The sequence below is a fragment of the Eleutherodactylus coqui genome, chromosome 4 (genome assembly GCF_035609145.1).
Source record: "Eleutherodactylus coqui strain aEleCoq1 chromosome 4, aEleCoq1.hap1, whole genome shotgun sequence".
In the NCBI taxonomy this organism is placed as follows: Eukaryota; Metazoa; Chordata; class Amphibia; order Anura; family Eleutherodactylidae; genus Eleutherodactylus; species Eleutherodactylus coqui.
In genome coordinates, this window is record NC_089840.1 from 192,125,194 (window position 1) to 192,148,468 (window position 23,275).

The 23,275-nt window shown below is 47.9% G+C and overlaps 1 protein-coding gene across 1 annotated transcript in view; it reads left to right on the forward strand.

The window, feature by feature from the left end:
• Positions 1 to 23,275, forward strand: part of CDH23 (cadherin related 23) — a 996,630-nt gene that overhangs the window by 749,952 nt on the left and 223,403 nt on the right. The gene's annotated exons all lie outside the window — the stretch shown is intronic.

Sequence of the window (23,275 nt, forward strand, 5' to 3'; positions counted from 1 at the left end):
CCTAATTCTTTCGCTTCAAAAGATAAGTCTTGGTCTATCGTTGGACCACAAAATCCTGGAGGCTCCATAGATTCCTATGGGAGTCTATGGGAGCTGTCCGGATAAGGGAGAAGGAGCAAGTTTAGCAGAGGCTAGCGCTGCTAAACAATGACAGGTTCCTCTAATGAGATATTTAAAGTGATTAAAGTAGTTCTGCCAACCGAGGGATTTTGGGGCTGTGGTGTCAAGTCACTGCAGCCAGACGGAATAATCGTGAATAATAGCCACGACTTGATCGCAGCTATTCTGTGATCATATGATTTTATGCTCCAATGGTCGCAATTTTTTTTGGTGTGGTTAACTGAGCATCAAAATAACGCCCGTATGACAGAGGCCTTAGGCTGTGTTTAAACAGGCGATTTAGAAGTTTCGCCCAAGATTCACAACTCACGTCGAACAGCATTTGGACATCTCTTCCATATGCTATCTGATGTGCTGAACATTGTAAATTGACATGTGCTATTGCCATTCTAAAGTTGGACAAAAATTGGACATGCTTTGATTTTTTTTTTTTAATTGGACTATCAATCCGAGTAATACAAAAAAAAAGAAAGCCAGTGTGAGTACACCCATTGTGTTATGGTATACTACCCTTGATACGCCAGCCTGGGTGCCCTAGATCTCACCCACAACCCTTGTCCCTGCCTACTTGCCTCCACTACTGGCTAACACCAGGAGGGCAACTGGGCGGCGATCCCTACTCTCACTGGCGACCGAAAAAGGGATGCTGGTGTACCTGGATGGAAAGGGTAGAATACTGACAGAAAACGCAGATGTAATTAATAGAGATGAGCAAGCACCAAAATGCTCGGGTGCTCGGTACTCGAGTCAAACTTTTTGTAATGCTCGAGAGCTCGTTTCGAGTAACGAACCCCATTGAAGTCAATGGGGGACTCGAGCATTTTTGTATGGGACCGATGCTCCGCATAGGTGATGACTTGTGAAACACCAGAAAACATCAGAAAGTCATGGAAACACCACAGAAACGGATAGGGAAGGGAAGGGGCGATCATGATTCCAATCCCGTGCCACCTCCATCACAAAATTGTCAGGAGCCGCAAACGTGGGCATAAAGGAGACTCCGGTGCCAGCACTTCTACACATCTCCACAATGCAGCAATACTCTGTGTGGGAAGCACTTGAGTGGGCCCAGTGTCAGGCTCGGTGCCAGCCTCCACCTTGTGTGACCCAAGGTGCCGTGAATTACATAGCAATGAGAAATCCATGTGTCCCCACACAATTCATTCTGTGTAGGTGTCAGATAGCTCAACACCGCAATGGGAAGTCTTTGAGTTCCCTGGGCACGCCTATGCTGTCGGTGCACAAAGATGGTATTACACAGTAAGAAATCAGAGTGCCCAAACATGGCAGAGTTTTACCCCGCCAAGGGCCTCAGCCCACACTTCTGCCCTAGTCAGTCAATGTATTTGTTCCAGACAGATAAAACACCGCGATGGGAAGTCTTTGTGCACCCACAACATAGGCGAGCCCAAGGAACTCAAACATGGTATTACACATGAGGAAATCAGAGTGCCCAAACATGGCAGAGTTTCACCCCGCCCAGGACCTCGGCCCACACTTCTGCCCTAGTCATTCAGTGTATTTGTGCCAGATAGGTAAAACACCATGATGGGAAAGCCGTCTGCATCCTAGCCAAGTCAGTCAGTGTATTTCTGCCAGACACGTAAAACAACGCAATGGGAAGTCTTTGTGCACCTACAGCATAGGCGAGCCCATGAAACTCAAAAACGGTATTACACATAAAAAAATCAGAGCACCCAAACAAGGCAGTTTCACCCCGCCAAGGACCTCGGCCTCGGCTCACACCCTCAGTAATCATGGGCATAAAGCGGACTCGGATGGTAGTACAGCTGTAAACGTCTCTTTAAAGCAGTTACGGTTGCTTTCATCGCTCCAAAGTCTGGATGAACCACAAAGAAGTTCCACAGGCCATACCTGGCACAGTTAATTCTTCCCCCCCAGGACCTTGGCCTCTGCCCACACCCTCAGTAATCGTGGGCCTCAAGCGGACTCGGATGCTAGTGCAGCTGTGAACGTCTCATTAATGCAGTAACGCTCCTTTTGTTTGGCCCAAACCACTGTCTCAGATAACTGTGGTAACACGAGAGAAAATACATGTTGTCCACTGCTGATCCCCAGACCCCCAAGCAGGAGGAGGAGGTGGCATAATAAGGCTGAGAAACCATGACCGAGGTAGGACCCGCAATACTCTGTGTGGGAAGTACGTGAACGGGCCCTGGATCAGGCTCGGTCCCAGCCTCCACCTTGTGTGACCCAAGGTGCCGTGAGTTAAATAACTATGGGAAATCCATGTGTCCCCACACACTTCATTCTGTGTATGTGTCAGGCAGCTGAACACCGCAATGGGAAACCTTTGTGCACCCACAGTATAGGCGAACCCCAGTAACATTTCTGTAGCAGAAGTATAGGTGAACCCCTCAAACCTTTCAGTACCAAGTGTATAGGCGGACCCCTGTAACATTTATGTAGCAAGAGTATAGGCGGACCCCTGTAACATTTATGTAGCAAGAGTATAGGCGGACCCCTGTAACATTTATGTAGCAAGAGTATAGGCGGACCCCTGTAACATTTATGTAGCAAGAGTATAGGCGGACCCCTGTAACATTTATGTAGCAAGAGTATAGGCGGACCCCTGTAACATTTATGTAGCAAGAGTAAAGTCGGACTCCAGTAACATTTCTGTAGCAAGAGCGTAGGCGAACCCCCTGAAACTTTGGTGTACCAAAAGTATAGGCGAAGGCCGGAAAAATTGGTGTACCAAGAGTACAAGTGTACCCCTGAAAAATTGCTCAACCGCGAGGGCAGGTGAAACCCATAAACATTTTTTAAAGATACAGCTCGCTGTTGCTTAATTTGTAACAGAGCCTGGAAGCAGCCCTGTGAAAAAAAAATGGTTTCTGTTAAAGTATAAATACTTTTGAAACTTTGAAAAATTGTAAAAAAACTTTTAAACGGAGCCTTTTGGGCCGCAGAAAAATTGGCAGTTCAGCGTGATGACGTGCTGTTTTAGGAGGAGGAGTAGGAGGAGGAGTAATAATATCCGAGAGTGATTGACAAAGCTAATTCCCCCTTTTTTGTGGTGATAGAGAATGCATTTTTCTCCCACTGCAGCGAAAAAAATCATTAGTTTCCGCTGCCTTTTGCAGAAGAGAAGTCTGGGGAAATTCAGCCTTTGTTCATCTTTATGAGTGTAAACATGGCGGCACTGGCAGTTGACAGGCGGGTATGCTTACCCGTGATGATTCCCCCAGCAAGTTCGTGCCACGTGTCCAGGTTTGACACCCAATAGTTGTATGGAGCAGAGGCATCATGGAGGACCGTGGTACGATCGGCTACGTACTCCCTCACCATCTTTTTATAGTGCTCCCTCCGACTCAGCCTTGACTGGGGAGTGCTGACATAGTCTTGCTGGGGAGCTATAAAGCTGGCAAAGGCCTTGGAGAGTGTTCCCCTGCCTGCGCTGGGCATGCTGCCTGATCCCCGCACCTCCCCGTTACTTGGCCCTCGGAACTGCGTCTTCTGCCACTAGCGCTGTCAGATGGGAACTTTAGCATCACTTTTTCCACCAGGGCCCTGTGGTATTGCATCACTCTCGTACCCCTTTTCTCTTTGGGAATGAGAGTGGAAAGGTTCTCCTTATACTGTGGGTCTAGAAGGGTGTACACCCAGTAATTTGTGTTGGCCAGAATGCGTCTAACCCGAGGGTCACGGGAGAGGCAGCCTAACATGAAGTCAGCCATGTGTGTCAGGGTCCCAGTACGCAACACATTGCTGTCCTCACTAGGAGGATGACTTTCAGGATCCTCCTCCTCCTCTTCAGCCCAAACACGCTGAACAGATGAGAGGCAAGCAGCATGGGTACCCTCTGCAGTGTGGCCAGCTGTCTCTTCCTCCTCCAAAATGCGCTGAGATATAGACATGAGCGTGGTATGGCTGTTAAGCGACATACTGTCATCCCCCATTTCCTGTTCTAACCGCAAAGTGTCGGCCTTTATGCTTAGCAGCAAACTTCTCAGCAGGCAAAGCGAGATGGTAACACTAATGATGGCCGCATCGCCTCTCACCATCTGGGTAGACTCCTCAAAGTTTCCGAGGACCTGGCAGATATCTGCCATCCATGCCCACTCCTCGGTAAAGAATTGCGGAGGCTGACTACCACTTCGCCGCCTATATTGCAGCTGGTGTTCCACTATTGCTCTACGCTGCTCGTACAGTCTGGCCAACATGCGCAGCGTAGAATTTCAGCGTGTGGGCACATCGCACAGCAGTCGGTGCTCTGGCAGCTGAAACCAACGTTGCAGGGTCCTCAGGGTGGACTTGCGGAAATGTGCGCAGACGCGGCGCACCTTACCGAGCAAGTTAGACAAGTGGTGGTAGTTTTTCAGGAACCGCTGAACCACCAGATTGAAGACGTGGGCCAGGCATGGCTCGTGTGTGAGGCTGCCAAGCTGCAGAGCCGCCACCAGGTCACAGCCGTTGTCACACACAACCATGCCTGGTTGGAGGCTCAGCGGCGAAAGGCAGAGGTGGGTCTGCTCAGTCAGACCCTGCAACAGCTAGGGGGCCGTGTGCCTCTTGTCACCTAAGCTGATTAGTTTCAGCACGGCTTGCTGATGCTTGCCCACTGATGTGCTGCTGCACCGCGCGCTACCAACTGCTGGCGATGTGCTCACACTTCTCAATTGAAATGTAGAGGTGGCGGAGGAGGAGGGGGAGGGCTTGGAGGCGGTGGCATAAAATGCTGCAGATACCAGCACCGAGGTAGGACCTGCTATTCTGGGTGTGGGAAGGCAAGAGCGGTCCCAGGCTCTGACTCGGTCCCAGCCTCCACCAAGTTCACCCAATGTGCCGTCAGGGAGATATAGTGACCCTGCCCGCCAGTAGTTGTCCACGTGTCCGTGATTAAGTGGACCTTCCCAGTAACCGCTTTCGTGAGGGCATGATTTATGTTGCGGGAGACGTGATGGTGCAGGGCGGGGACAGCACATCGGGAAAAATAGTGGCGACTGAGGACTGAGTAGCGTGAGACCGCCGCCGCCGTCATGTTTTTGAAAGCCTCCGTTTCCACAAGCCTGTACGGCAGCATCTCCAGGCTGATTAGTTTGGCAATGTGCACGTTTAAAGCTTGTGCATGCGAGTGGGTGGTGGCGTATTTCCGCTTTCGATCCAACGCTTGTATCAGCGACAGCTGAACGCTGCACTGAGAGACATTGCTGGATGGAGTGGAGGACCGTGGAGGTGAGGGTGTGGGTGCAGGCCGGGAGGTACTTGTGCCTGTGTCTTGGGAGGGGGATTGGATCTGTGTGGCAGGTTGGGGCACAGGGGAAGAGGCAGTGGTGTGACCTGAAGGCAGTGAATGGCCTTCGTTCCACCTTGTGGAGTGCTTGGCCATCATATGCCTGTGCATGCTGGTGGTGGTAAGGCTGGTAGTGGTGGCTCCCCGGCTGATCTTGGTGCGACACAGGTTGCACACCACTGTTCGTCGGTCGTCCGCACTCTCACTAAAAAACATCCACACCTTTGAACACCTAGCCATCTGCACGGAGGCTTGCCGCGAGGGGGTGCTTTGGGAAACAGTTGGGGGATTCTTCGCTCTGCTCATGCCTCTACCCCTGGCCACTCCACTGCCTCTTCCAACTTGTCCTGCTGCTGCCCTGTCCTCAGTACGCTTTGCAAACCAGCTGGGGTCAGTCACCTTATCGTCCAGCAGCTCTTCCTCCGAATCCTCTGTGCGCTCCTCCCTCGGACGTAGTGCCCTTACTACTACCTTACTGACAGACAACTGTGTCTCATCATCCTCATCCACAAAAAGCTCTTGACACAGTTGCCTGAAGTCCCCAGCCTCATCACCCGGACTCTGGGAACTTTCCAAAGGTTGGGCATCGGTCACGACAAAATCCTCAGGTGAGAGAGGAACTGTTTTTTTCCCACTCATGGCAGGGACCCGAGAACAGTTCCTGGGAGTCTGCCTGCTCAGAATATGTCATTTTCATGGAGTGAGGAGGCTGGGAGGAAGGAGGAGGATTCAGAGTTGTAGTCCCTAGGCCGGGAGTAGTGGACTGCGTAGAAGACTGGGTGGTCGATTCATTGCTGGACGCGTTTTCTTCCATCCATGACAGGACTTGCTCGCACTGCTCTGTTTGTAATAAAGGTCTACCACGTGGACCTGCAAATTGTGATATAAAGCTAGGGAGGCCAGAAACTTGCCTCTCTCCTAATCCCTCCGCAGCAGCCGGCTGTGATTCACCATGCCCAGGAACTCAGCCTGTGCCCACACCCTCACCTGGACGCCCGCGTCCACGTCCTCGACCCTTACCCCTACTCCTCATCATGGCGGATTAAGAATAGAGCAGGGCCCAAATAAATTACCCCACTGTACAGCACTGTGGGTACAACTGTGGCTAACTCACCGCACACAGAGACTTGTAGATAACGGAGGCTCTATGCTGTGACTTAAAAAAATTAACCTCCTGTCTTGCGCTGACACCAAAGGGTAATTTACCACTCACAGAGGCTTGTAGATAAGAGAGGCTGTATGGAGTGGGAGAAGACTCAAAAGCCAGTGGATAGTGCTGGTAACTGCGGCTATCTCAACCCCCCTCAAGGAAAGGGTATTGTGAAACGCTCTGCACAGTGGCAGAGCTGAAATACTTTGCAGTGGCCTAGAAAATATTAGAGTAGTGTTTTACGGTGAGAGCTGGTTGTACTGCACTGCAGGCTGAGAAAGCTATAACTGCTGGGAACAGGCCTAGATGCGTAATACAAAAGTTGGTGCACTACTGCGCACAGCAAGCCACAACTGTAATGCACATGGTGAGATGTAGCACTAAGAAGGACCGTTGGGGTTCTTGAAAACAGGATCCTACGCTAACACTATCCCTGTATAAGCAGCAGCACTTTCCCTAACCTCTGCCAGCATGCGTCTGAGGCAAGCCGCAGGCGGGACCAGTTTAAGTACTCGGCGGTCACCTGATCGCCCCGCCACTCAATGCTGTTGGCGGGCAGAGGGCTGGCACGTCACAGCAGGAAGTGGTAATGCCTTCCCTGCATGTTTATTGGCTAGAAAATAGCGCTAAACATTACTCGGGCTTATTCGCGGACCGCTTGTTGTTCGTCTCGAGTAACAAGCATCTCGAGTACCCTGATACTCGAACGAGCATCAAGCTCGGACAAGTGTGCTCGCTCATCTCTAGTAGTTAACCAACACAAACAATACTAAGCAGAACTGAGGCAGATGGGAAAAACCTGGCGGACAATAGTAAAGTATAGCACACAAGATGACCAACTCAGGAGACTTACCGAGGCAGACTAGCTAGCACACTGAGGGAAACCAATAACTGGCAGTGATTGCCAGTCTCTGCCTGAGGGGCAGAGAAGAGAGGGAGACAGCCAACTCCCCACAGCACCTAATAAAAGGGAGCTCGTGCACGGCAGCCGCACTCACAGATGCGCGCGTGCCACCAGCACTACGCTGCCCACGCCAGCCAGGCACCCGCCAGCCGGACAACAAGCCGGGGGCCACGCCCCGACCGCGGGACCCCGCACACCGCCGCCCCAGGAGGACCAGCCACCGCCGCATGGTAACACATTGAAATAAATGGGTCCCATTTCCATCCAATTTTTGGACTGATTTTTCGATCCAAAAATTGGACAGGAAAAAAGATCCGTGTGCAAGTAGCCTAAGGGCGTTTTCATGCGACAGTTTTTGTGTTCAGTTTTTTTGTGAGCCAAAACCAGGAGTGGAGAGAAAGTATAAGGGAAAGATTTGCAGTTGCTCCATATTTTGGACCCACTCCTGGTTTTGGCTCGCAAAAAACTGAACACAAAAACTGTTGTGTGAAAGCACTCTAAGGAGGCAAGTCCAGCCAGTGGAATACCTCCAATATATATTAGGGGATGTTCTGTTGACAAGCAAGGATTTTTATGGCCACATAAAAGATGCAATCATTTATCGCTTGATCGCTGAATGTGCTCAATGATCAAGAACAATCATTCTGGCAATAGTAAGCCATGTAACAGATCTTTAAGGGTGACAGGCAAATCTCTATATGGGTCACAGCACTGGCGTACATATAGGAGTCGCTGGGGTCGCGATTGTGACTTGGCCCCTACGCCAGGAGGGCCCAGAGGGCCCCCTTTCCACTCGCTGACTGACTGCAGAGTTACTGTCTTTAGGCGCTCTGCAGTTTCTCCTGCACGCTGGCGCCTCCTCCTGGACCTCTGCTCAGTCTCCTCCCCTGTTTTTTTCTCCTCCACGATCACCAGAGGGGAGGAGTCTGAGCAGAGGTTTTGGAGGAAGTGTCTCCTTGCAGGGGAAGCTCCCCACGGTGCACAAAGGACCTAGAGGAAGTCACTCAGCAGGCAGACCGAGGGCTTTACATCGTGCCGCCCTCCCCGGCTCCTACAGTCACGTCCTCAACCAGCAGGGGAATGGAGGTGGAGCGGCTAACACGCAGCGGCAGCAACCTGACAGAAAGTGTAAGTACTGACTTACACATGTCTGTCTCAGTGGGGGAGGGGGGTCAAAGCAGCAGGCAGCGTGAGAGGGGGAAGAGAATCAGGTAGGGGCATCCTATGTCAGAAGGGGGAGAGACAGCCATGAAGGGGCATGTGATGAACCATGCTAGGGCATCCTGTGTGATGGGAGAGCCATAAGCCCGTTCTCACACAGGCGCTGATTACTGCGGCTCTTTGAATGCTGCGGTAATCTCGGTAAAACACTCCCATTGTTTTCAATGGAGCCTCACAGACGTGTTCGATTTCAAGCGCTGTTTGCTCTATTTTGCCAGTTTTTGCGCACCTCATCAATGATGTTGTGCGCTAAAACCCAGTATGGACCAAAACCGAAGGTAAAATCCAGCAAAACACCGCAATCAAAATCACAGTGTTTTGCCGAGCGGCTGTGTGAGAGTGGCTTGAAGCCACAGTCACACACATCATCAGTAAAACGACGCATTTCAAAAGACGCGATTTTGAGTGGTGTTTAACCCCTTCCCGCCCCATTACACTCCCTCTGTGAAGTTGCTGGGCTCTTGAGATATAGTCGCAGAGAGCCTGGCCTGTTGCCATGGCAGAGATACCGGCCTTCTGTGTTGTCAGAGCCTATGATCGCTGTATAAGCGATAAGGCATGGCAGGACAGAAGTCCTGCAATGCCTTATCACAGCAATCATCAGTGCTGTGCTTTAAGTCCCTCAGAGGGACATAGATGGTGTAAAAAAAAGATAATAAAAATGTGAAAAAAAAGAAAAATGTAAAAAAAAGTTAAAAAATAGAGATGATCGAACATGTTCGGCCCCGCCCCTTTTCGCCCGAACACCGAACTTTGCGAGTACTTCCGTGTTCGGGCGAAAAATGTTCGGCGGTCGCCGTGGCAGCGCGGGGGGGTGCGGCGGGGAGTGGGGGGGAGAGGGGGAGAGAGAGAGGGCTCCCCCCTGTTCCCCGCTGTTGCCGCCCGCGCTGCCAGGGCGACCCCCGCCCCCCGGCGGCCCCCGAACATTTACGCCCGAACACTGAAGTGTTCGGGAAAGCCGGTGTCCGGGTGCGTAAGTGTCCGTAACGGACACGTTCGATCATCTCTATTAAAAAACCTTTTTTATGCTTTTTCTCATATTAGCATAAAAAAAGGTTAAGAAAATAAAATGGCACATATTTTGTATCGACGCGTCCGTAACGACGTGTACAATAAGTTGAACATGCTTGTTATTCTGCACAGCAAAAATCGTAAAAAAAAACGCTAAAAAACAGAGGCAAAATGCTAATTTTTAGCATTTTGCCTCCCAAAAAATGCAATAAAAGTGAGCTAAAAAGCCACATATTCCCCAAAATGGTACCAATAGAAACTAAAGCTTGTCTCGCAAATAATAAGCCCTCCCAGAGCTCCGTACATAGAAAATTAAAAAAGTTACAGGACTTTGAATGCAGCAATTTAGAAAAAATAAATGATTTCCAAAAAGAGGGTTTTTATCGCAGAAAAGTGGAAAAACCTAAAAAATATATAAGAATTTTGGTATTGTTGTAATCGTACCGACCCGCAGAAAAAATGTATTGTGTCATTTATGCTGCATGATTAACGCTGTAAAAAAAAAAAAAATCTATGGCAGAATTGATGCGTTTTCTCTCCCTGTTGTAAAACTTTTATTATTTTTTTTTATAATATAGTTTATGTACCCAAAAATGGCACCAATAAAACTACACTTCACCACGCAAAAAACAAGCCCTTATACGGCCGCGTCGACGGAAAAATAAAAAAGTTATGGCTTTTGGAAAATGGAGATGAAAATCCGCCAAAAATCGTTGCGTTCTTAAGCCCAAAATAGGTTATGACCTTAAGGGGTTAAGAACACATTGTACAGCTCTACACTGCAGTTTTTACGCACCCCATCATTATAATGGGCGATGAAGTGTGTTAAAAAGTGCTTAAACACATGAAAATAGAGCAGACAGCTCTCGAAAATCGCGGTGTTAGTAATGCCTCATCCGAACGTTAGTCTGCCAAGTTCCATTGAAATCAATAAAGGCGCGTTGTACAGCGTTTACTGCAGTGTTTGAAACGCCACGGTAAACGCTGTAAAAAAGTGTTGTGTGTGAAAGTGGCCTAAGGGTATATTCCCAAGTACGTAAAATGGCGCAGATTGTCCGCAGCGGACAATTCACACCAAGTTCCGCATCAAAACCACATCAGAAAAAAATGTCAAAATCCTATGTTTCTCTATGGAGCCTTCGTTTTATCGTATCGCACGAACTTGCGATTTTAGTGCAATGCGATTTTTTTAACATTAGAAAGTCCTATTGTAAGGCTTGAGGGACAGTTAGGAGGGAAGGCCTCATGGGATCTGGGAGCTTTATGTACAGGATGGATGGATGATATGTCACTCTCTATAGAGCCTCATGGGATCTGGGAGCTTTATGAACATGATGGATGGATGATGTGTCCAGCTATGGAGAAGGTTTTCTGGTTAACCATGATATGTTACAAAGGTCATTACTGGGTCTGATGAGATGGCAGAGTGAGTTCTGCCCAGTGATGGACTGGTTGGCAGCAGCAAATGATTGGCTGAAGAAAAATGGCGGGAAATGCCTGTGGTTGTCAGGCAGAATCTGGTGGCCTGACAGTGGCTGGTGATTGGCCCAGAGGAACAGGCTGAGAGGAGCAGCAGTGAGATATGGAGGTGCAGAGATGTGGGCCATCATCATCTGGAAAGGAAGCAGCAAGCAGCATCCAGGTGACAGCTCCCTGTTGCTGTCAGCTCCCCTCACAATTCCTGTCACAGCTTCAGATCCTCTGTGAAGATGGAGGACCTTCTGCAGCGGCTGATCGTCGGTGTGTATGAAGCGGACGGTGAGGAATAGCTGTGCAGATGTCTGGAATCCCCTGCACTTCAGCTTAGGACTTGTCAGCAGTGCAGGCCAGGAGGAGCTGCAGAGGACATCGTGTGAACACTTGTATTTGAGGACTTGTCAGTAGAGAACCACCAGGGAAGCGAATGCAGGGGCTGCCTTTACCTTCATCCGATCGGAGGCGACTGAAACCTGGCAGCAGGAACAGTGCCCAGCAGATGCCAACACCAGCAGGAACAGTGCCCAGCAGATGCCAACACCAGCAGGAACAGTGCCACCAGATGCCAATACCAGCAGGAACAGTGCCACTAGATGACAACACCAAGTCCTGTGCTGCTGCACGTGCAGGTTATGGGTGAAGCTCTACAAGATGGCGACGGCCCCTCTGCCAAGTCCTGTGCTGCTGCTGGCGTAGCGTACAGGTGAAGCTCTACAAGTGGTGAGACCCCCGGTAACCAGATGCTACCCCTGGTTACTGGCACCTGCGTATAGAAGGATTTAGCTCGTGTACCAGTTGGGAGCGATTTCGCACGGCGGTTTTTGTGTTTGTTTTTTTGGCGGACCGGAGCCAGGAGCGGGTCCATTATAGGGAAGACATGCAAATCTTTCCATTGTGCTTTCTCTCTGCTCCTGGCTTTGGCTCACAAGGTGCTGGGCATGGGGGCCGTCGTGTGAGCGCCCCCTAAGGTAGATTGGTCAGTTTTAAAGGTCAGTTTTAAATGTTAGTGTTAACCCTTACCAGACTGTAAAGAAAGCGCGAGTTCAGGGTGATGAGGGGGAATGTACACGTCTGCTTAACAATTGTGTTTTATTAACCCTTTGCAATCCAATTTTGGATTCAGGGTTTCCAAGGGGGCTTTATCTTTCTGCCATTTTACAATGGTGCCATCTGCTGGCTAGAGCCAGTACTACAGTATGTGACATGCCGGAGAGGCCCCCGACCATAGAGTGGCCAGTAATATACAGTAAGAATACCCTGCCGGACGTCTTCCGACATCAGAGCTGTACAGGCTTCAATCAGAATGTCTTTAGACATCAGACAGTGGATTGGAAAGGGTTAATGGTATCATGTCTGAGCTGAGGTGACTAAGCGCAGCTCTGAGGTAACTGTCCACTGTATGCAGGCGGTCAGCTGTGAGGTAACCACTGTATGCAGGCGGTCAGCTGTGAGGTAACCACTGTATGCAGGCGGTCAGCTGTGAGGTAACCACTGTATGCAGGCGGTCAACTGTGAGGTAACCACTGTATGCAGGCAGTCAGCTGTGAGGTAACCACTGTATGCAGACTGTCAGCTGTGAGGTAACCACTGTATGCAGGCAGTCAGCTGTGAGGTAACCACTGTATGCAGGCAGTCAGCTGTGAGGTAACCACTGTATGCAGGCAGTCAGCTGTAAGGTAACCACTGTATGCAGGCAGTCAGCTGTGAGGTAACCACTGTATGCAGGCAGTCAGCTGTGAGGTAACCACTGTATGCAGGCAGTCAGCTGTGAGGTAGCCACTGTATGCAGGCAGTCAGCTGTGATGTAACCACTGTATGCAGGCAGTCAGCTGTGATGTAACCACTGTATGCAGGCAGTCAGCTGTGATGTAACCACTGTATGCAGGCAGTCAGCTGTGAGGTAGCCACTGTATGCAGGCAGTCAGCTGTGATGTAACCACTGTATGCAGGCAGTCAGCTGTGATGTAACCACTGTATGCAGGCAGTCAGCTGTGATGTAACCACTGTATGCAGGCAGTCAGCTGTGATGTAACCACTGTATGCAGGCAGTCAGCTGTGATGTAACCACTGTATGCAGGCAGTCAGCTGTGATGTAACCACTGTATGCAGACTGTCAGCTGTGATGTAACCACTGTATGCAGGCAGTCAGCTGTGATGTAACCACTGTATGCAGTCAGTTGTGGTTGAGGCGGCTGCTGCTGTTAATTAGATTTGGTTTATAATTACTTATTATTTTATAAATGTTACTTTCATATAAAGAAGAAGAATCTAATGATGACCGGAGGAACAGAGATGGTTAATAATGGTTACCGTGTAACTAGTTAGGTGGTTGTTAGACATCCTTGGGGCGCCTCACTACCTCGGTGTAACTAGTTAGGTGGTTGTTAGACATCCTTGGGGCGCCTCACTACTTCGGTGTAACTAGTTAGGTGGTTGTTAGACATCCTTGGGGCGCCTCACTACCTCAGTGTAACTAGTTTGGTGGTTGTTAGACATCCTTGGGGCGCCTCACTACCTCGGTGTAACTTGTTAGGTGGTTGTTAGACATCCTTGGGGCGCCTCACTACCTCGGTGTAACTAGTTAGGTGGTTGTTAGACATCCGTGTGGCGCCTCACTACCTCGGTGTAACTAGTTAGGTGGTTGTCAGACATCCTTGGGGCGCCTCACTACCTCGGTGTAACTAGTTAGGTGGTTGTTAGACATCCTTGGGGCGCCTCACTACCTTGGTGTAACTAGTTAGGTGGTTGTTAGACATCCTTGGGGCGCCTCACTACCTCGGTGTAACTAGTTAGGTGGTTGTTAGACATCCTTGGGGCGCCTCACTTCCTCGGTGTAACTAGTTAGGTGGTTGTTAGACATCCTTGGGGCGCCTCACTACCTCGGTGTAACTAGTTAGGTGGTTGTTAGACATTCTTGGGGCGCCTCACTACCTTGGTGTAACTAGTTAGGTGGTTGTTAGACAACCTTGGGGCGCCTCACTACCTTGGTGTAAATAGTTAGGGGGTTGTCAGACATCCTTGGGGCACCTCACTACCTCGGTGTAACTAGTTAGGTGGTTGTTAGACATCCTTGGGGCGCCTCACTACCTCGGTGTAACTAGTTAGGTGGTTGTTAGACATCCGTGGGGCGCCTCACTACCTCGGTGTAACTAGTTAGGTGGTTGTTAGACATCCTTGGGGCGCCTCACTACCTCGGTGTAACTAGTTAGGTGGTTGTTAGACCTCCTTGGGGCGCCTCACTACCTCGGTGTTACTAGTTAGGTGGTTGTTAGACATCCTTGGGGCGCCTCACTACCTCGGTGTAACTAGTTAGGTGGTTGTTAGACATCCTTGGGGCGCCTCACTACCTCAGTGTGACTAGTTAGGTGGTTGTCAGATATCCTTGGAGCGCCTCACTACCTCGGTGTAACTAGTTAGGTGGTTGTCAGACATCCTTGGGGCGCCTCACTACCTCGGTGTAACTAGTTAGGTGGTTGTTAGACATCCTTGGGGCGCCTAACTACCTTGGTGTAACTAGTTAGGTGGTTGTTAGACCTCCTTGGGGCGCCTCACTACCTCGGTGTAACTAGTTAGGTGGTTGTTAGACATCCTTGGGGCGCCTCACTACCTCAGTGTAACTAGTTTGGTGGTTGTTAGACATCCTTGGGGCGCCTCACTACCTCGGTGTAACTTGTTAGGTGGTTGTTAGACATCCTTGGGGCGCCTCACTACCTCGGTGTAACTAGTTAGGTGGTTGTTAGACATCCGTGTGGCGCCTCACTACCTCGGTGTAACTAGTTAGGTGGTTGTCAGACATCCTTGGGGCGCCTCACTACCTCGGTGTAACTAGTTAGGTGGTTGTTAGACATCCTTGGGGCGCCTCACTACCTCGGTGTAACTAGTTAGGTGGTTGTTAGACATCCTTGGGGCGCCTCACTACCTCAGTGTGACTAGTTAGGTGGTTGTCAGATATCCTTGGAGCGCCTCACTACCTCGGTGTGACTAGTTAGGTGGTTGTCAGACATCCTTGGGGCGCCTCACTACCTCGGTGTAACTAGTTAGGTGGTTGTTAGACCTCCTTGGGGCGCCTCACTACCTCGGTGTAACTAGTTAGGTGGTTGTCAGATATCCTTGGAGCGCCTCACTACCTCGGTGTAACTAGTTAGGTGGTTGTTAGACATCCGTGGGGCGCCTCACTACCTCGGTGTAACTAGTTTGGTGGTTGTTAGACCTCCTTGGGGCGCCTCACTACCTTCGTGTAACTAGTTAGGTGGTTGTCAGACATCCTTGGGGCGCCTCACTACCTCGATGTAACTAGTTAGGTGGTTGTTAGACATCCGTGGGGCGCCTCACTACCTCGGTGTAACTAGTTTGGTGGTTGTTAGACCTCCTTGGGGCGCCTCACTACCTTCGTGTAACTAGTTAGGTGGTTGTTAGACATCCTTGGGGCGCCTCACTGCCTCGGTGTAACTAGTTAGGTGGTTGTTAGACATCCTTGGGGCGCCTCACTACCTCAGTGTAACTAGTTAGGTGGTTGTTAGACAACCTTGGGGAGCCTCACTACCTTGGTGTAACTAGTTAGGTGGTTGTCAGACATCCTTGGGGCGCCTCACTACCTCGGTGTAACTAGTTAGGTGGTTGTTAGACATCCTTGGGGCGCCTCACTACCTCGGTGTAACTAGTTAGGTGGTTGTTAGACATCCGTGGGGCGCCTCACTACCTCGGTGTAACTAGTTAGGTGGTTGTTAGACATCCTTGGGGCGCTTCACTACCTCGGTGTAACTAGTTAGGTGGTTGTTAGACCTCCTTGGGGTGCCTCACTACCTTGGTGTAACTAGTTAGGTGGTTGTCAGACATCCTTGGGGCGCCTCACTACCTCGGTGTAACTAGTTAGGTGGTTGTTAGACATCCTTGGGGCGCCTCACTACCTCGGTGTAACTAGTTAGGTGGTTGTTAGACATCCTTGGGGCGCCTCACTACCTCGGTGTAACTAGTTAGGTGGTTGTCAGATATCCTTGGAGCGCCTCACTACCTCGGTGTAACTAGTTAGGTGGTTGTTAGACATCCCTGGGGCGCCTCACTACCTCGGTGTAACTAGTTAGGTGGTGGTTAGACATCCGTGGGGCGCCTCACTACCTCGGTGTAACTAGTTTGGTGGTTGTTAGACCTCCTTGGGGCGCCTCACTACCTTCGTGTAACTAGTTAGGTAGTTGTCAGACATCCTTGGGGCGCCTCACTACCTCGGTGTAACTAGTTAGGTGGTTGTTAGACATCCGTGGGGCGCCTCACTACCTCGGTGTAACTAGTTTGGTGGTTGTTAGACCTCCTTGGGGCGCCTCACTACCTTCGTGTAACTAGTTAGGTGGTTGTTAGACATCCTTGGGGTTCCTCACTACCTCGGTGTAACTAGTTAGGTGGTTGTTAGACATCCTTGGGGCTCCTCACTGCCTCGGTGTAACTAGTTAGGTGGTTGTTAGACATCCTTGGGGCTCCTCACTACCTGGATGTGTGGTTACATTTATGGGATCGAGGTAATGGAGCGGTGTGGGTACTGCCATGAGGGCTCATATTGTGCCGATCTCATCCATTTATGGTTGTTTTACTCAGAAATCAGTACAAATTCCTTGCATCCATGAAATAGAGAATTTCCTGCAATAGGGCAAGACACCAGTGAGGCTCTCATATTGGAAGTAGGACCCGCTCATTAAAGAAGGCTCCCGGTACGGCTTATATGTGCATGAGTTAAAGGGACTCAGCTGTGAAGGGGTTAATAAGTTAATTTCAGTTGTTTATGATCCTGAAGTAGTTAAATTGCTAAGAACATAGCTAAGGGCACAGTTGCCGGTCATTTTGATACCCCCCTTTTTTCCATTTGAGGTTGTCCCCTTTAAGGGTGATGCCACAGAAGTAGTCTATCTCTTCTCAGTGAATTATCATCTATCTTGCCCCAAGCAGTTGTCTCTGAATGCTGAGGCGCTCCTGAGCTGCTGGCAGTAAGATATGCATCATGTGACTAGATTGGCTTTGATATGGCACTTGGGTCATGTGATGCATTATTCGGATAACTTCTTATTGGTTGGGGTTTTAGTTCTTTGGGTTTCCGGTTTGGCGTTACCGATGGGATCTAAGGCATCCTACTATTATTTAGGACTATCCTCATTTTAGAGTAGGTAGGAGGAAGGAATCCCCTGATGTAGATGTAATACACTGCTTAGATGATTGTTGTTTATAGGGCATCAGGGTAATGAGGGGTGCACAAGTTTTAGAGGGCATGTGGTCAGGATGGAGGATTTTGGGGTGCCGCTGGCGAATGGGAAAAACGGTATTGCCATGTACTCTGGTGGAGTTTTTAGGTATTCAATTGATAGCATTGTGATGGTTTTTCTAATTGCCAATGTCAGGGGTGTGTAGTTTATGGGTTTAATTAGTCAGACATTACGTATGAAGGACGATTACATGGAGGGAGCTGCAGCCGTTAGCAGGTCGGTCCTGTTTGGCTTCACAGGTGATTATTATTGGTCCAGGTATTCCCGCAAGTTATGTGTGGTGATGTGCGGCTGGAAGGCCCATACATCGCATGCGCAGATGTCAATGGAGCTAAAGCAGGATCTAGTGTATGGTTGGTATCTGTGACTTTAATGGTCAGTCAGCTTGGTGATGGGAGTTTGTGGAAGTGGAGGAGTTATCATGAGGTCCTCACATCAGTGGGTAATGGTTATGGAGTGATTGTTGGTCTGAGCTGGTCGGCAGGAGTTAGTTCGTATCTAGTCAGATTATGTCTAACATATAACCTCTTACTGAGGGTTACAGATGGTCGGTGTGAGATTAATGCGGCTGCTATTTCATAGTCTTGTTTGCTGATGCAGCAATTCAGGGAGGAAGAGACCAAAATTTAGGATGCAGCTCATATAGCTCAGGTTGGAAGGTATTGTTGGGTATGGCTTTTTCAAAGATGGTATAATCTGGTACCCATTAATTATCTTTTTCAGGTAGAGCGATTGATCAGGGGCTGTAAGGCAGTAGTGTACGCCGCTGATCAGGGGCTGTAAGGCAGTAGTGTACGCCGCTGATCAGGGGCTGTAAGGCAGTAGTGTACGCCGCTGATCAGGGGCTGTAAGGCAGTAGTGTACGCCGCTGATCAACGCTCTGCTATCACATTTAGCTTACTAGGGAAGTTGGTGAAAGTATTGCCTGAAGTGTGTAGATCAGCATATGAGGTACAGCTGTTTAGATGTGACTTTGGGGCCTTAAGGATGGGTCAGACCATGGGAGCTTTATAATTAAAGACAGAATGGGTAAAGCGGTGTGGATTCGCTTGTTTGCTCATTTTCATGAGAATATATGCCTGGTTAGGAATTTGCCGGCGTTTGTGTCTGTGCCCGCAAGCACCAGGTTCTTTGTTGATCCATGTACCCTGTTTCTCTGGAGATAAAACCTACCCCGGAAATAAACCCTAGCAGCATTTTTAAGGATTTTTGAGGATGCTTGAACTTTAAGCCCTAGTTGCAGTTAAAAAAAAAAAGTCAATGTAAATAGTGTCCAGGCAGCTATACATGGCAAAAGTAAGATCTTATGGAGCAATTAGTAGAAGACCCTGTCTTGTTTTCGGGGAGACAGGGATGATGGACAGTCATTATCTTGCTTTTAATGTATAATGGTGCTTAAAACTGTTTAGAGGTGTGGTTTTATTGAAGAAAAAGTAGACAAAAGGGCAGCAGATCGCTGTTGTTCCGAAAATTTGTGATTGTACAGATCACAGTTTGAAATTTTTTTGTGCGGTAATAGATGTATGAGGTGGAGGGGATTAATGCCCGAACTGATCTATAAAGAGTCACGTGGGCTTGGAGGGTCACGTGGGCATAGAGGGTCACGTGGGCTTAGAGAGTCACGTGGGCCCTGTCCAGATGTTTTATTTTTGCACTTAGGGGTTAATGACATAGAAGAGAACACATTGATATGTCATGGGGCATTGAACGGGAGAAGTGGAGCATTAAACAAGGTTCCAGATACGGTGATAGGTTTTTCAGATATTGTTCCTCGACTATTATGGTCCTTGCCGAGGTCTGTATATAGCATGAAAATTCGGAGAAGGGTTACCCGGTGGTAGAGCTCATACTAGTAGTGGGTGTTTTCTTTTTAGATATGCTGATTTGGAAGGTCTTGTTCCAGGCTTCCATATGAATGATCTAGTATACTTGTCAGAGACTGCGTTGGATATTTTTAATATGGATTTGTGTAGATGATTGAGGAGGCTGCGGTTTGTTGGGGGGGGGGGGGGGCATGTCATTAGTGGATGCCATGGCCTGGTGGGGGATTGTCGCCCGCATTAGGCGGGTGGGCAGGTAAACTTGGGGAGAGTTTGGTGGTGGTAAACTCGTGTCTGTAAGACAGACTTTGCATGAACTGTTATGGTTATTGAATGGTTAATAAACTTGGGCCTGTAAAACAGAGTTTACAGGAAGTGTTATGGTTATTATTGGTTACATTTCTCCCCAAATGTTTGTAACCCCGTTAATAAACACCGCGGCCTTCTTTATCCAATATTGGTGTCTGTGTCGGTTATTTATAAGAGTTTGGTAAGGTTTTAATGAAGCGTAAGATCCCGTGCCTTTCTCGCAAGAAAACTGCAAACGACCGCAATGTTTTTGTGAAAAAAAGCATCGTTGACGCTCTATAAGAAAACTGCAATATTGCTGCAATTTTGCGATCGCCCTTGTAAATCTAGCCTAAGGGCATGGGGAGGGGGGCCCAAGCTGAATTTCTGCACCCGGGCCCATGAGCCTCTAGTTACGCCCCTGGGTCACAGCATCCCTTTTAGTGAGTGACACGTTCTCAATCGTTGTTTACCATGCACAGCCCATTTCGTATCTACACCTGGTATTACAGTTTACTACGGCTTTGTTCCATCCAATTGTGTGGGATTTGGCTGCAATACTAGGCAGAGTTACTGCCAAAAGTATGCAGCTGTGCTGGGTAAACAGTAAAGGTGACGCTGATAAACAACTTAATAGTGGGGTGCCCTGTCCCTCTAGGATTCGTGGCCTATTCTATGGATAGGCCATCAATTTTAAAAGCACTAGGAGTTAAAAAAGAGTAATAATCCTATTAGAAGCTACTCTTTAGGAGAAGTGGTCCCAAAAACACTACTTGAGAATCATCTAATGACATCCCATAGAGGCTGGTCAGCAGACCACATCTCATTAGTTGGCTAGCCTACTGAATCTGGATTTACAGACAGCATTTTGGCACATTACTGGAAATTTCTCCTTGACATTCTTTACAAAGACATATTAATTTGAATGCCCTTTTCTTTTGTGCCCTTGTTTATAATGATCATAGAATGGTAGTTGGAAGGTACCTCTAGCATTGGCGTATTTATAGGGGAAGCAGGGGTCGCGGTTGCAACCCGGCCCCTGAGCTGTGGGGGCGCACAGGTCCCCCTCACCACCGTGTCAGTGTGCATTGGTGGCTCAGGGGAGCGGCTCCAACGAGGCAGCGGCGGCAGCAAGAAAAACCTGTGCTGCTTAGCAGGGAGCAGCGCTTCATTAGTGAAAGCGGCAAACAGTTACCAGGAGGAGGAGAGGGGCGGGATTATGGGCAGGTTGGGTGGGGTTAGGGGCGGGGCCAGCAGCTGGTTTGAGTTTGAACATGTGAAGACTTACCACCCTCACCGATCATCCCTCCCCCTCCTCCTTGATAAAGGCAGTGGATGGATGAAGCACCAGGGAGGTACATGTATGGGACAGTATTCCTGTGTGTGCATGTATAAGCCTGCCTATGTGTATATACTCTATGGGGTAAACTGTGTTCTTTGTATACACTATATATGTGTATATATATATATTGTATGTGTACAGTGTTCTGTGTATACACTGTATATGCACCTGTATATGTGTGTATATATACTGTATGTGTACAGTGCTCTGTGTATACACTTTATATGTATGTATATATGCCTGTACACACTGTATGTGTGTATATACTGTATGTGTACAGTGTTCTGTGTATACAGTATATATGTGCCTTTATATGTGTGTATATATACTGTATGTGTACAGTGCGTGTACACACTGTATATGTCTGTATATACTGTATGTGTACAGTGTTCTGTGTAAACAGTATATATGTGCCCTTATATGTGTATATATACTGTATGTGTAAAGTGCCTGTACACACTGTATATGTGCCTGTATATGTGTTTGTCTACTGTATGTGTACAGTGCGAGTAGACCCTGTATTTGTGCCTGTATATGTGTGTGTATATACTGTATGTGTACAGTATTCTGTGTATCTATATATATAAAGACGAAAGCCCTCACTGACTCACTGACTGACTCACTCACTCACTCACTCACTGACTGACTCGCCAAAAGTTCTCCAACTTCCCGATGTCGTAGAAACATGAAATTTGGCACACGCATAGATTATCTCCAAAATAGGAAAAGTAATTGGGTCCCAACTCGATTATTCAATTCCAGCGCAAAAGAATTGGCGTCTAAATTTTACGTACATAATCTAAATCTGTCACTTCCCAATGCCATAGAAACTTAAAATTTGGCACGGGCATTGATTATGTCATAAATAGGAAAAGTTAATGGGTCCCAACTCGATTATTCAATACTATGCGCAAAAGAATTAGCGTCCAAATTTTACGTACGGAATCTAATTTTCTCACTTTCCGGTGTCATAGAAACAGGAAATTTGGCACGAGCATTGATTATGTCATAAATAGGAAAAGTTCATAGGTCCCAACTCGATTATTCAATTCTAGCGCAAAAGAATTGGCGTCGAAATTTTACGTGCGGAATGTTGTTTTTTCACTTTCCGGTGTCATAGAAACGTGAAATTTGGCACGAGCATTGATTATGTCATAAATAGGAAAAGCTAATGGGTCCCAACTTGATTATTCAATTCTATGCGCAAAAGAATTAGCGTCCAAATTTTACGTACGGAATGTAATTTTCTCTCTTTCCGGTGTCATAGAAACGTGAAATTTGGCACGAGCATTGATTATGTCAGAAATAGGAAAAGTTCATAGGTCCGAACTCGATTATTAAATTCTATGCGCAAAAGAATTGGCGTCAAAATTTTACGTACGGAATGTAATTTTTTCACTTTCCGGTGTCATAGAAACGGGAAATTTGGCACGAGCATTGATTATGTCATAAATAGGAAAAGCTAATGGGTCCCAACTCGATTATTCAATTCTAGCGCAAAAGAATTGGCGTCAAAATTTTACGTGCGGAATGTAATTTTTTCACTTTCCGGTGTCATAGAAACGGGAAATTTGGCACGAGCATTGATTATGTCATAAATAGGAAACGCTAATAGGTCCCAACTCGATTATTCAATTCTATGCGCAAAAGAATTAGCGTCCAAATTTTACGTGTGGAATGTAATTTTCTCACTTTCCGGTGTCATAGAAACAGGAAATTTGGCACGAGCATTGATTATGTCATAAATAGGAAAAGCTCATGGGTCCCAACTCGATTATTCAATTCTATGCGCAAAAGAATTAGCGTCCAAATTTTACGTGCGGAATGTAATTTTCTCACTTTCCGGTGTCATAGAAACAGGAAATTTGGCACGAGCATTGAATATGTCATAAATAGGAAAAGCTAATAAGTCCTAACTTGATTATTCAATTCTAAGCGCAAAAGAATTAGTGTCCAAATTTTATGTACGTAATCAAATTCTCTCACTTCCTGATGTCATTTTATATAAAGGAAACGTTGCATGGTTACCTCCCTGTGGTGTTTCCTGGGTAACACAGAGAACTATGCAAAATGGTGAACATATTTTTTTCCCCAGTATCTCTAAAGTAAGCACGACTTCATAAGATTTTCCGTGTGAACACCAGATAAACACCAGTACCAAATTAACTCAGGCGAAGCCGGGTATATCAGCTAGTACAGTATATATGCGCCTTTATATGTGTGTATATACTGTATGTGTACAGTGTGAGTAGACCCTGTATATGTGTGTGTATATCCTGTATGTGTACAGTGTTCTGTGTATACACTGTATATGTGCCTGTATATGTTTGTGTATATAATGTATGTGTACAGTGTTCTGCATATCTATATATATAAAGACAAAAGCCCTCACTGACTCACTCACTGACTGACTGACTCGCCAAAAGTTCTCCAACTTCCCG